Here is a 14,466-nt window from a genome sequence, read left to right as displayed (position 1 = left end):
TTATTCTGACATAGGTTGGATAAAAAAAGGGCATTAATGGGATTTGGAATATGTTTAAAACAATGCCCACGAGAACAAACGTATTTCAACAGCAACTTAAATACACCTTTAGAAGAAATAGGAATTTGAAAAACATCTTGGAGAAAAAGAAGGGACAAGAAAAAGAAGGGGCATCACTAAAGGTGGGCACACACAAGTGTGGGAGGTGTGCACAATGCCCATACATTGCCTGTAAAAAGGAAATAAATATACCCAGCATAAATTTTACAATTAAAGGCCATGCTTATACAAGTTGTTATACCAAAGGAGTGGTTTATTTAGCCTATTGTCAATCATGCTGGGGGTACTATATAGGTAAGACCGAAAGGCATCTGAAAACTCGTATATACGAACATATTAGGGACATAAACAAAAAGAATGAGAATAACGCACTTTACAGACATTCAACCATTTGTCAGAATATGGATATAAAATTTTGGGTACTTGAGGTAGTGAAACAGAAGGAAAGGAGAGGTGATTGGGAAACTTTCCTGGAGTACTGCGAGATGATTTGGCAAATTAGATTGGACTCTTGTGTATACCCAGGAATGAATGACCATATCTCGATTAAACCTGCCTTGAAATTATTGGCATCAAACCATGTTAGAAAAAAGAAATAAAATTGTGGTTCTTATCAGTCATAATAGAATTTGTAGATACCTAGGTAGATACGTGCAGTTTTAGTTATATTTATTATCTTGTCATGATTGTTTGGTAATGGATAGAACAACATATTAGAAACATTTTATTAAATATTATTATAAAAGTATTTTAAAGTATTTCAGAGTATTATTTAAAATCTATTTTTACATACATTCATTTAATTTTATGTATAACTTATGTATTTTAGGAAAGTTTGTACATATACATAATTTTGCATACATATTTATTAGTATTTATAAGTACATTTTAATAATAAGAAGTTATGTACCTACCATAACGTTCCATGTTAGTTGTCTTCTCTCGCCTTCTTTCTTGCTTGATGGGTTCGGAGCCGATCCTCGGCTCCGACTCGGCACTTGCTTTAGCTCGAGAACTCCTTTTACCAGCTCGAGGCAGCCCCATATCCCATGATGCAAGGCAGAAAGTACCCAGATCTCGTTTGTTGACAAAGGGCAATAACACCAAGCATAAAATACTTCCCAAAGGAAGAAGAAACTTACAGATGGAAAAAGGACCAGGTCTGAATGGTCTTTAGCATAATAGTTTCTTATACAAGGTCTGTCCAGGCCAGGGGGAAGGAGGGAGGGTCGCAAGAAAGAAGGCGAGAGAAGACAACTAACATGGAACGTTATGGTAGGTACATAACTTCTTAATGTTAAGTTGTCAATCTCGCCTTCATTCTTGCTTGATGGGACCGCCCTAGCACCTCTATCCTGGGTGGCTCAATGGAACAAACTCTTGAGGACTGTAGAGCCAAAACTGGCTCTGTCCCTGGAGGCCAAGTCCAATTTGTAATGGGAAACAAAAGTGTGAGGAGTGGCCCAAGTGGCGCTGCACAAATAGTGTCCAAAGGCAGTCTAGCTTGAAAAGCTGTAGAAGTAGCTAAACTCCTAGTTGAATGTGCTTTAGGTTTTGAGCACAGCTGTTTTCCCCTGATCGTATAAATTTCAGTGATGACCGAAGAAAGCCATCTGGACAAAGTCACTTTAGAAACAGGAAGGCCTTTTTATTATCCGCATAGGAAACAAAAAGTTGATCAGATTTTCTAAATTTTTTGTTCTGTCCAAATAATATCTAAGCTGACGGTGGACGTCAAGATAATGTAGCTTTTGTTCAGCTCTATCTGAATAGTTAGGAAAAATACAGGAGATCAATGGATTGATTCAGATTGTTTTTGAAGCGACCTTAGGTAAAAAGGATGGATTAGTTCTCAAAGATACTCTGTCTTTGTGAAAAATCAAATAGGGTCGAACCGAAAGAGCATGAAGTTCAGACACCCTCCTGGCAGATGTAATAGCCACTAGGAATAAAGTTTTCCAAGAAAGATATTTCAGGGAACAAGAAACAGCTGGCTCGAAGGGGAAGAATCAAGGATGTCAGCACTAAATTTAGATCCCACTGAGGAGGAGGATTCCTGATTGGAGGCTTTAGTAGGAAAATTCCTTTCAAGAAGGCCCTGCAGAGCCTATGGGACATAATATTATGATCTGCTATCCCGACATGAAAATTAGAAATAGCAGCCAACTGAACTCTGACTGTGGAAGAAGAGGAGCCTGCATGAAAAATCTCTGCTAAGAAGTCCAGAACTGCCTGAACAGGGGAAGTAAAGGATCAATATTTTGGGCCTTAGCCCAATAAGAGAAACGCTTCCATTTGCTTGTGTAAATCCTCCTGGTAGAGGATTTTAGTGAAGCTACTATGATGTCTCTAACTGGGTTAGAGATCAAAGGAAGCCTGGCTAAGGAAGGAAGTGGAGCAACCATGCTGTGAGGTTGAGAGAAGGGATTGACCGGTGCAGCTGACCGGATTGGTGAATCAGTAGATCTGGCACTGGGTCCAGATGCCACGGCTGCACCAAAAGGTGATGATGGAGGAACGGGAACCAAACTTGTCGAGGCCAGTAAGGGGCAATGAGAATCAATTTGGCTCTCAAAACGGTAGCTTTCTGGATCACCTGAGGAATCAGAGGAAATGGAGGGAAGGCATAAAGAAGTCCCTGGGGCCAATCCTGGTTCAGAGCGTCTCTGGGGGGATGGCCTGATAGAGGGAAGAGGCTGAAGAAGTCTGGACATTTGCTGTTTTGGGGAGTAGCAAAAAGATCGCAACATGGACGACCCCATTCCAGAAAAATCTCTTCCGCTATGGATTGCTTGAGAGACCACTCGTGAGGCATGAGAATAGCTCTGCTCAATCTGTCCGCTATAATGTTGGTTTTCCCAGGGATATGCGTTGCTACCAGAAACCGATGAGAGGAGATCGCCCATTGCCATAGCCTGAGCGCTTCGACACAAGGGGTAGGACTTGGTTCCGCCCTGTTTGTTGATATACCAAACTACAGACATGTTGTCTGTGTGGACTGCAATTGTCCCTATGGGAAGAAAGTCGTTGAGGGCTTGCAACGTTAAAAGCACTGCTCTCATCTCCAGGACATTTATGTGCAGATGGTACTCGAACGGTTGCCACGCCCCATGAACCATCCTGCCCTGATAATGACCCCCACCCGATCAGGGAGGCATCCGTGGTGACAGTGGCTATCGGGGACGGAGGTACAAAGCACCTGCCTTGGTGAACCTGAGACGATGTGATCCACCAAGCAAGATGTTCTTTGCATGTTTGTGTCACCAGAATCTGGTGACGCATTGGGAGTTGCTGGTATGACCATTGTGTGAACAGCATCCACTGAAGGAGGCGCATGTAGAATCGAGCCAGGGGAAGAAGAGTAATGGCCGCAGCCATGAGACCTAATACCTTTAGAACCATTCTGGCCTGTACTTTCTTGCTGGCCAGAATGATCCTGACATGAGTCTGAATGTCTGAAACTCTTTGTTCTGTAAGGGTAGCTGACATCCGAACAGTGTTTAAGTTTGCGCCTATGAAGGTAATAGACTGGCAGGGCGATAAGAATGACTTTTCGAAGTTGACTGAGATGCCTAAATGAGAACAAAGGTCTATTGTCTAATCCCTGGCTTGTATAAGCTGATGCCTGGTGGTGGCTGACAGGAACCAGTCGTCGAGATACGGAAACACCTGGAATCCTTGACGTCTCAGGTGAGCCGTGACCACTGCCATGCATTTGGTGAACACTCTGGGGGCTGTAGTGAGACCAAAGGGCAGGGTTCTGAACTGGAAGTGACTGGACCCCAGCCGAAAGCGGAGAAATCTCCTGGAGCGTCTGTGAATTTTGATGTGATAGTACGCATCCTGAAGATCTATTGAGCACATCCAGTTGTCCTTCTGTAAGAAGGGCAGAATTGACTGAAGAGTGACCATTCGGAATCTTGTCTTCCTGACAGACTTGTTGAGTCTGCTGAGAACCAATATTGGTCACCAGTCTCCCGTCTTTTTGGGGACCAAAAAGAACCATGAGTAGATTCCGGCTCTGAATGGTCTATTGTAACTGGCTGAATGGCTCTTTTGCAGTAGTTTTGCGATTTCTAACTCTGCAATCTCCCTTAGACCGGTGGTACATCTGGAAGGGAACTTGAGGGGAAGGGACTTTCCTCGAAAGGAATTATGTAACCCTTGGATATGATCGACTGTACCCATCTGTCTTGAGTGAGGGAATGCCAGGCTTCTGGGTACAGTGATAATCTTCCCCGACTGCCTCCAAGGAGGGACAGCCGGGCAACACCTCAGGGATGCTGAAAGGGCTTATCAGAGAGAGGCTCCCTGTTTCCCTGGTTCTTCGGACCCCTCTGCCTCTAGAGCGGCCTGTTGTTGTTACCCCTCTGCCTCTAGGGGTAAACTGACCACGTGAATCCGGCGTGACTCCTTGGGATTTACGGAACCACATCTTCCCACCCTTCTGTCCTTTGGGATAAGGCCTAGAAGGGGTGGAAAACGGACTCCAACAGCAGAAAGAGTCTTGCCGTCCTGCTCACACCTGGTCAAGGTTTCCTTCACCTGAGGGCCAAACAAAGCTGACCCATCAAAGGGAGAATTTGTGAAGGACGCCTTAAAGGGATCCGCAAAATCACATAGCCGCATCCAGGCTTGGCGCCTAAGAGCCACACCTGTGCCTGCGGCTCTACTCGCTCCATCCGCAGCATAAGATATTAGCCGCATGGAGGAGTTAGCAATGGAATTGAGGGTTCCTAGCTGCGAAGCAATCTTTTCTTGAGCCCCTGCAGCTGTAGGATCCTGAACTACTTCTCCCAGCTCCTTCAGGATATCTCTCTGGAGTCTGGTGAAGTGACAAAGATAATTCAGCGAACGCATAGCAAAGGTCGCTGAGGAAAACATCCGCTTGCATACCTATCCATGGTCCTAGAGTCCTTATTAGGAGGATGGACGGGCACGGAAGGATCTGCAAGTTCCTTTTGGTGGCCGCAGCCACCACCATGGCATCAGCGGGACACCCTTGGTAAGGAATTGTTTGTCACTGGGGCAGTGATAAATTTTGAAGGCCTCCTAGGGACTGGCTCTACAGAGTCAGGAGCTGCCCACGCCTTCGTGCAATAACTTGCATAAGGGGTCGAAGGCGGAGACACCCAGGAGGTGGAGGGCCGAGATCCAAACGCCTCTAGGTATACTGACTCATCCTCAGAGGGATTGTTGGTGGGCCAGTTTCCCCTCTGTTTCAGAAGTTCTAGGATGTCTGAGAAGGAGACATCCTCAGAGGGGGATCTAGGGGATCCCTCTGACTCATCAAAGTCAGTATCCGAAGTGACAGACTAGGGGGAGTCTACATGCTTCCTCTTACAAGTCCTCTTCCTAGGAGGATCTCCCGAAACATCAGTAGAGTCCTCGGAAGAGGGGGAAATTCCCAATGGGGAAACCTGAGGCGGAGGATCTCTGGGTCCTGTAGCAAGAGAAGTGGCAGAGATGTCAACAGGTACTATAGAGGGAGGAGCTACGGGAACAGACTGCTGACTGATAGCAGTGGCCAGTACACTCTTCATCACCTCGAATGCTCCCCTCCCAGGCAGGTCCGAGAGAACCCGCTCCGAAGAGCTAGGAACTCCCGGGACCACCGAAAGGGAAGTCTCCGAGCCGAGCTCACCAAGGCCGAGGCTCCAAGGGGAAGAGCGGGCTCGGACAAGGGTCCGATGCCACTCACCCCCTCGGAGGAGACCATGGAAGCCCGACCACCGAATCCCTCTAAGGAAGAGGAGATAAGAGTAGAGGCTGAAGGAACAGAAGGGGGTATCCGTCCTCCAGCCGTAGCAGTAACCATGCCCGAAGACTCCAACTCCAAACTCTGGGGTAGAGTTGAAGGAGGAACTGTAACAGGGTGTGGACCAACAGTCGTCTGCTGAGACGGACTGTGTAGCATTTGGGCCAGTACCTGTGACCTGAGTAATCTACTGACCACTCTCTAGGTCATGATCTGACAACCTGGATGACCTTGAAGATCGGCTCCGATGGCTCCGTTCCGATAGAAGAGGCGGCCGGGCCGAAAGTAGCGGCTCCAAGGAAGGAGACCCCCACCTCTCCCTGGAAGGAGCCATGGGAGCCGATACTACAGATCCTGTCGGCGCCAACTTATCGGAGCCGACAGAACGTCGATGTATCGGCTCCAGCCGGAGCCGATACAGCCACCAAAGTAACGGTGTCGGAGCCGATCGGAGCCGACACCGATGCCTGTGCCACATGGGTGTCGGAGCCGATCGGAGCCGACATCGAAGTGGTCAAAAGGTTCGCACCGATAGCCATCGGTGCCGGCGCTTAAGCCAGAATCGGCTCCAGCCGAGCCGATCTCGACTCAACGAGTCGGAGCCGAGGCCGCAGGCTTAGGAACAGAAGCCTGGGCCTTGGAAACTCTTGCTGGTTTTGATGGAGCCGACTTAGCCGGAGAGCCCTCCGCTTAAGAAGGCCCCTAAGAACCAGTTTGTTATCTCTCCTGCAGGACTCTCTGGCTGAAGGAGTGACAAATAGCACAGGAGTCCTGCAGGTGAAGAGGGCCCAGACAATACAGGCAAGAAGTGTGACCGTCTGTCAGAGACATCTTCTGACAGCACGAGTCACACTTCTTAAAACCTGAGACCCTCTCCTTTGACATGGTGCCGAAAAACACACACACACACACCAGTCAAAAATTAACTTAAATAAATACCAAAAGGTATTCTACAAAACAAATACACACACCCTAACAGGGGGGGGATGGGAAGGGTTTTTTAAGATACACTAACAAAAAATAAAGGAGACAGGAAATTTCTGTCAGAAAAGGTATAATATAAGTTTAAAACTATCAATACAAGGTTTTTTAGTAAAAAGGGGCTTAAAACTCACAAAAGTGAACAACTTACCAGGAGCTGGTAAAGAGAAGACCTCCCAAGCGAAGCAGCAAACGAGATCTGGGTACTTACTGCCTTGCATCATGGGATATGGGGCTGCCTCGAGCTGGTAAAAGGAGTTCTCGAGCTAAAGCAAGTGCCGAGTCGGAGCCGAGGATCGGCTCCGAACCCATCAAGCAAGAATGAAGGCGAGATTGACAACTTAACATTCGGTTATTTTAACATATTTGAGCATAATAGGTGATGCACAATAATAATTTAAGGAATTTTATACACCTTTCATGTTCAAGAAGTATTATATTTTTGTAAAAGGGTTCTTTCATATATTACCAATAATATGAAGTTTAACAGTTGTCCATATTTTTTACCTTCAAGAGTTCATGTGAATGAATTTATGTTTCTTTATATGTATTTTTTATTTTCATATGTATTTTTATTGTATAGAAGTTGTTTATTTTAACCTTTCATTGTTATGTGGGTGTGCATTTTAGTTATTTATATGTGAATTTTCAACAGTTTTTATACACTAAAGGGTTATTTAGAATTGGAATTCATTTTTAAGTGATTAACAATCAATCAATTAAGAACTGTTTCATTATGAGTGTATTTAAACAGAATATTTGTACTAACAAGAGATTCTGATGAAGTCTCACGATAGGAGACGAAAGCGCGCTCAATCTGTTTGAATTTCGTTTGGATTTGAGGCTGTGTGGTTTAAAATAAAGACTTTGGATGTACATCATCGGTCAGTTCGTTCTTTCATTTTAGAGCATTTCCCAACCTTTTAATCCAACAGTGACCTAAACAAAAATTGTGAGAAAGAAATTAAATTTAGTCCTTATTTTTTTTTTCTTTCAATGAAGACACAAGTTGTGCCCAAGGATTAAATGCTCAAAGATGACAAAATAGATAAACTAACAAGCCAAATGCTGTGAGGTCCCACAGATCCTGCCTCCCTAATCCCCCCAAAAAGACAGTCACTGCCTATGCATCCCTCTGGTGTTAGACTAGAATGAAAGCAGGGGTTCAAATGGCCACAGTTGTGTATTTGAAATAACTGCTGAAATACATATACATAACATGCCTCCTCACTCCTCAACCCTGACTCCCAAAGGCAGCCACCTGTACACGTGCCTGAAGTGTGAACGTGAGGAAAGTGAAAATTCAGTAATGTATTCTGCTTTGTTGCTACTAGACAGTACACTGCCCATACAGAAGCTAAAGTAACTTTCTTTGTACACCCCTGAGGTCTGTGAGAAAAGTAAAGGAAACAATGACCAAACAAGCCTACCCCCCCCCCCCCACACACACACACACACACACATTTATGTGCACACACAGCTGAGGAGGGCTGGTTTTAGAACTGGTACAGTTGTGAGCAGAGGACATTATTAGTTTTATCCTAACAGGGTCATATCACAGCCCTGTTCAGGTTAGAGAGCGCAATCAGAAAATTAAAACATTTTATTTCTCCTTATTTTTCCCCAACCAGAAACAGGTTTTGTGGGTCTCCCACACACACAAGGATGGTTAAGGGACCCCCCCCCCATATCCATTTATACAGTTTGGAGAGTGGGGGCCACTAGACTCCTAGACAAGCTAAGTGCCTGAATGCTCTGTGACATATTTTATGCTTTACTTTTGAAATATAATTACTTGTTAGCAACATTTTTTACTGATACCCAGAAAAATAATGTGTGTCCTTGGCATTATTGTATGTGTGCACTGATAAAAATCAGTTATATTTTTACACGCACACATTCACAAGTCACAACAATACTAGTTTTGCACTTATTTCAGCAAACAGCAATACACTGTGCACCACTAGTCCTGCCACACCAGATCAGTGGCTGCTGTTTAGCAGTCAAACAGCAGGGGTAAATCACTTATTTACCTAACTGAGGAGTAAATAAATATCTGATTTCACAGATACTCCCTGACTTTGCCTCATAATTTTGCTCTGTCCTTCATAAAAAAAAATACTTGCTGGTAAATCATTCAGAATTACAGACTGTCAGTAAACACAGACATCAGAGTTTTATACTCCTTATTGTCCAACAAATGCATGTTGATGCAAAATGCGTTATTCTAGTAAGTTTTTAAACACATTAGAGCAACATTTAAAATGTGCTTTTCATTTTGAGCCTTTATTCTGTTAATATTTTTGGCACTTAGCAGAATTCTTCAGCAAAGATGTTAAAAGTTATAGTATCTGGTGTTCTTGTCAGTATTTATAAAACTCCCTGAAAGAGATAACCATCCCTGATTGAAAGCATCGTTTCTTCTTAAAATCCAAGGTGTGCACAGAGATCGGTCGCTCTGGACAGCTGACCTCTCTAGTGCTTACCTTGCTCATGTTCGTTACGAGCTTTATCCCAAAGGGTCACACCACGACCCTGTTGAGGTTAAAGAGTATAACTGAAAATTAATATGCATCTTCTCCTCATTTTTCCCCAATCAACAGCAGCTCTTGTGGGGTCCCCACAGTCAAGGATGACTACGGCCCCCCTGCTGCCACAGGAAGTGCAGCTATCTAAAGCTGGCTATGTTGGAAGTTTTAGTGGAGAGGATGTCCACCAGCAGGGTTTAACTAAGCCAGTGGCACTATGTCAATGGTAAAATATTTAACGGAATTGTGAAGCCTGTTACTTAAAGAAACACTGTTACTATAACTAAAGATCTTTTAATTTTGAAGGAGATATAAACAAGAGAGTTATTATTACCCACCTGGTGTATTAAGTATGAAAGGCTGCTGTACTAGCTTTTGTTGGTTTGACAGACACTTTACAAAATATCAAAAGGAGCTAATTTGCTGTGGTTGGGAGACCCCAGCAACTGCATGGTTCGCTGATGCCTAAAACAGACTATGTTTAACACCACTTTTGGACTCTGTAGACTTTTCTTATATGTTAAATGCAATTCCAGAGTCTGCCCACATGGGGCCTGGCATCTTGATTTTTTAGTCTACCTCTTGGTATCCCACACAGCAGCGTTTGGCTTTAAAACATTACATCATAGCCCTTAGCTCCTGCCAGTGCATTGACTTTACTTGTGTTTGCACGTATACCTTACTTTCTTCTAGTCAGTCAGGTTTGATCATCATTTCTTGCTTTTCAATACCTAAAGACAAAAAGGGATAATCACACTGAATAGTATTCTCAGTGCCTGTTACTTCTTTTTCATTCCAAAGTGGCCAGTTTCATTCTTTTGTTATTCCAGAGTTGTAGTCCTTAAATTCACCTCCCCTCCCCCTAAACACCTCCTCTTTGTATCTGTCAAAGTGGCAAAGGTGATTTGAGCTGCTTGTGGCTGTGACTAACAGCTCACAGCAGCAGACAAAGTTCATGTACTGTTGCCTTGTACTGTCCTCCTACTTACAATAGGGGGACTTATTTTTGTTGCATGATAGCCTCATTCTGTCCTTAGATTTTAATTCTTACTATGCAGTAATTGGTAACGCATTGTTTGGCAAACCTTCCAACTTAATTTTTTTAGGGGTTCCTGAGAAAACAAAATTCTTAAATAATTAAGTCACAAAGGCCATAAAAAATAAATAAATAAAACATAATTCCAACCCCTCTAGCCCTTTTTCTGTACTCCTACCTGCAGTCATCCCTACTGGCAAAACCTCCTTTATCCATTCTCGTGTTGGCTTAGTTCTTAGAATACAATCTGCATTAGGAATACAATGTTCTGTATGGCTGTTATTCTCCTTAAGGACCTTAACCCAAAATCCCACTCTGCCATTATTTCTTGAGCCCCCCCTCCCCCAACTTAACCAGCCCTGCTTGTATTATATATAGAAGCCTTAACTGTGTAGCTCTAAATTATCCCTTCAAAATGGGTATCCCTAAACCAGCTTGTTCTACTGGACAGATGAACTTATCCCACTTAACTCTTGCCCTCACCCCCCAGATTATTTCATTTAAACTGTCAATTATTGTCTATGTCATCTCTTCTGACAGATGAAAATATGCCCGACTTGTATATAAAACTAAAGGGGCCAAAACCATTTTCACTGCTTATCTTATTATCCATAAACAAGTACTTCCAGTTTCTCAGCTCTGTATTATCTTTTGTTTAGTCTCGTCCCATATATCCTTAGCTGCCATAACAGAAGCCTTTTTAATTCAAACTCCTAAATATTTAAACTCATCATGTCCCCATAAATGGAGGAAATTGCTGAACCAATTTTGGGTGAGTACATAATTTACTGTTACAGCCTTTGTTTTATCTTCATTAATTTTATATTGAAACTGTCTCAAAACGATCCACAATACTGAGATGTCCTTTTCTGGACTTATTAACTATAAAATAATATGCGCTTCAAATAAAGCCAACTTTTCTTGACTACCATACCAATTATATTCTTGAATTTCTGAGTCCCTAATTTGCTTTGCCAATGGTTTTAAATATACAGCAAATAAAAAGGGGAAGAGGACACTACCGCCTGGTTCCTCTATTCACACAACTTATCAGAAAGGAACCCTTCCACTTTAATTTTGCCTCTGATCCCTCATATATCCTTCCTAATTAACTATTTTTTGTATCAGGGAATGCAAATGCTTACCATTGCCCTACTCAAAAAATCCCTGCTTCTCTGTTGAATGCTTTCTCTGCATCAAGACCCACCAACAGCAATGGTATTTTCTCACATTCTCCTTCCCTCTGTATTATCATTGCTCTTTTAATGTTGTTAAATGTTGATCTCCCCTACAATAAACACATTGATCCAGATCCATACATTTTGACAATGTTTGCCATTCTTTTACCTAGTATAGACAAACACTTTGTAATTAGGATTTAAAATTGAAATAGGACTATATGAAGCTGGGTCTGATGGGTCTTTACCTTCTTTGGATAACACAGCCACCACAACTTTCTTCCAAGATATTGGTGCTTCCCCTTACAAATACTGTTAAACAAGACTCTCCAGATCTTTTTCACTATCTTCCCCCCTAACCTCCACCCGAATACCATCTCTTCCTAGAGACTTTCCTGGAGGTTGATTACAAACTACCATTTTTATCTCATCTTCTATCTTAATAACCAGTTGTTGAGCCTCATCTACCTCTAACCTTGGCATAATTAAGTCTTCCATAAACGTTTCCATTTGTGTTCTTTCTTGATTTCCACGTTCCTCTTTTTTCATAAAACTTGTGAAATATCTCAATACTCTCTAGGATCTCTAGTTAATTTTCTTGTTATAGGTTCATTAACTTTGTTCACAACCCTTACTACCTTCTGTTGCCCATGTGATTGTACTACAAGTTTTTGTCTTCTGGAGTTATCAAAACAGCTGCTTAACAGCAATCTTTCTAAAAACTCATATATAAATATATATATATTCTATAAATACCATCTTATTTCCTCTTTACCACTCTGCAGGTGCACTTCTTGTTGTTCAGTGTGATTCCCCTTATTATGCAATACTTTAACCTTTGTCATACTCTCTAAATAAATCCTATTACTTAACCACATCTCTTTCTATTTCTACCCTAATTTTAAACTCCATTTTCCTTTATCCCACTCACTAGTTAATACTTCTGAAGAAATTTCTATCTTTTCCAATAGGTCTTGAATAATTTCCACTACCTAATTCCTTAAATTCTTCTTTGTAACAAGTTTATTACCCTGCACTTTTGTCTTTGTAACTGAAACGGTCATTGAATGTTTACTAAGCATTAACTAGCCCAGTTATTATATATTGGGGAATATGTAAATTCTGTTTGACTTCCTGCTACTGAATTCACATCTTCCATACCAAATATTTTCATAAATTTCATCAGAAATCTAACCTAGTTATATTTTCCCTTCTGGGTCCCCCAATACATCCTCTCTATTGCAAATAAAGTTCCAGTATCCACTTATCAGTAATATTCCTTGCTGAAATTTGATTCTTTCTCCCACAATTTTCTTAAAGATAAGTTTGACAGCAAAATAAACGTTTCTTTTCAAATACAAAAAGTGTTCTTTACACATGTGAACATTTATTTTGTTTTTTTAATGTGTATTTCCAATTTTTGTCTTGCATGCACACACCAACATTTGGCAGGCTGCTCTTTTATGCAATTATTTCTTCTCATCTCTATATGAACCCAAGATACATTTTCAAAACTTTTCTTTTAATGGAAACCCTCAAACAAAAAACTAAACTCATTTTCGGAACATTCCCAATTCCCTGATAACTTAGAAAAACAAAACTATGTACAACTTCAAAAAATGAAGTTTAACCCTCCAGGTAGGAAATACCATCCCAAATGACAGCTGCACCCACAGGCATTATCTATCTTAAAATTAAGGTTACCTACGCTAAAGCGCATGTTACAGCCTAATTTCCCATTTATACTGATTTGGGTCTATTCTTTCATCTCTATTCCCTCCCAAATGTGAAAAACAGCTCGTATGCTATCAGAAAAAATGACCTTTTAGCCCCAAGGAGAAAAAAGCACTGGCTATTTTTAAATAAACCTAAATTATACACTGCTCTATTAAAAGCATTTAAGTATGCAGGCAGCTAGGGAGGGTCTCTCTCTTAGAGACTTCCCATAATTTCCAACTTTTTCAATTAACTATTTCCATTGTACGATTAAATCTTTCATTTCCTTTAGCAACGAATGCTCAGAAATCAGGATTAACAGCAGCTCATCTCCACGTAAAAGTTGTCAGCAATACGGAAAAAAATCATAGCTAATATTTTTGCAGATGCATGAAAGAATCTTTGTAAATTTCCCTAAGAACAGAAAATACAACTGCCTCCAGCTGCAGACATCTTGACAGAGAACATCCCCTAATGGGGAGAAAAAGAAAAAAAAAGCAAATATCTTTGCAGATACAAGGAACAAAACATTTTCAAGGCTTTTTATTATTTTAGCTTTTATTTTTCAGGTCTACAGGTTTACAAAAAAAAAAAAAAAACACTTGTTTATAGTTTAAGTTAAAGCATTAATCCAGACATCCACCTTTGTGAAAATCAGAAACGTTATCTTAATTCTACATACAGTATGAGCAATACACTGTTGTACCCCACCTCTCATGCGAGCAGCCCACACTCACAGCTTTACTATATAACATGCAATTTATAATCATGAAATATTTTATAAAAAACACAATTTTCTTTAGTTACTGTTTTTCTTTAAATGCCCTTGTAGACATTAATGACATAAAATGGGCTATATGTTTTACAGTCCACCCACAAGTTTAACAAAGTCAACAAAAGTCCATAGGTTCATAGATTAGTACTAAGCTAACTGCCCTTGTGAGCCATTTTAAGCCTAGCCAATTGTCCCTTGTGAGACTCAAACCCTGCACCTTGTGTTTGCAAGGCAAACACCTTAACCATTAGGCCACCCTCTTCTCTGCCATTTTTTCTTACACAGCCATAGTTCGCAAATGTGACTGATGCTTTACAGTATTCCATTTACTCACTAATTTCAGTGTTGCTGATCTTCATCCTGTTCATCTCAGTGTCCCAACACTAAACTCTGGTTCAAGTTATTTTCCCTTTACTCACTAATTTCAGTGTTGC

The sequence above is a fragment of the Protopterus annectens genome, chromosome 8.part1 (genome assembly GCF_019279795.1).
Source record: "Protopterus annectens isolate FY-2018-M chromosome 8.part1, PAN1.0, whole genome shotgun sequence".
In the NCBI taxonomy this organism is placed as follows: domain Eukaryota; kingdom Metazoa; phylum Chordata; order Ceratodontiformes; family Protopteridae; genus Protopterus; species Protopterus annectens.
The sequence above is the reverse complement of the archived record's forward strand: the minus strand, read 5'-3'. Positions refer to the sequence as shown.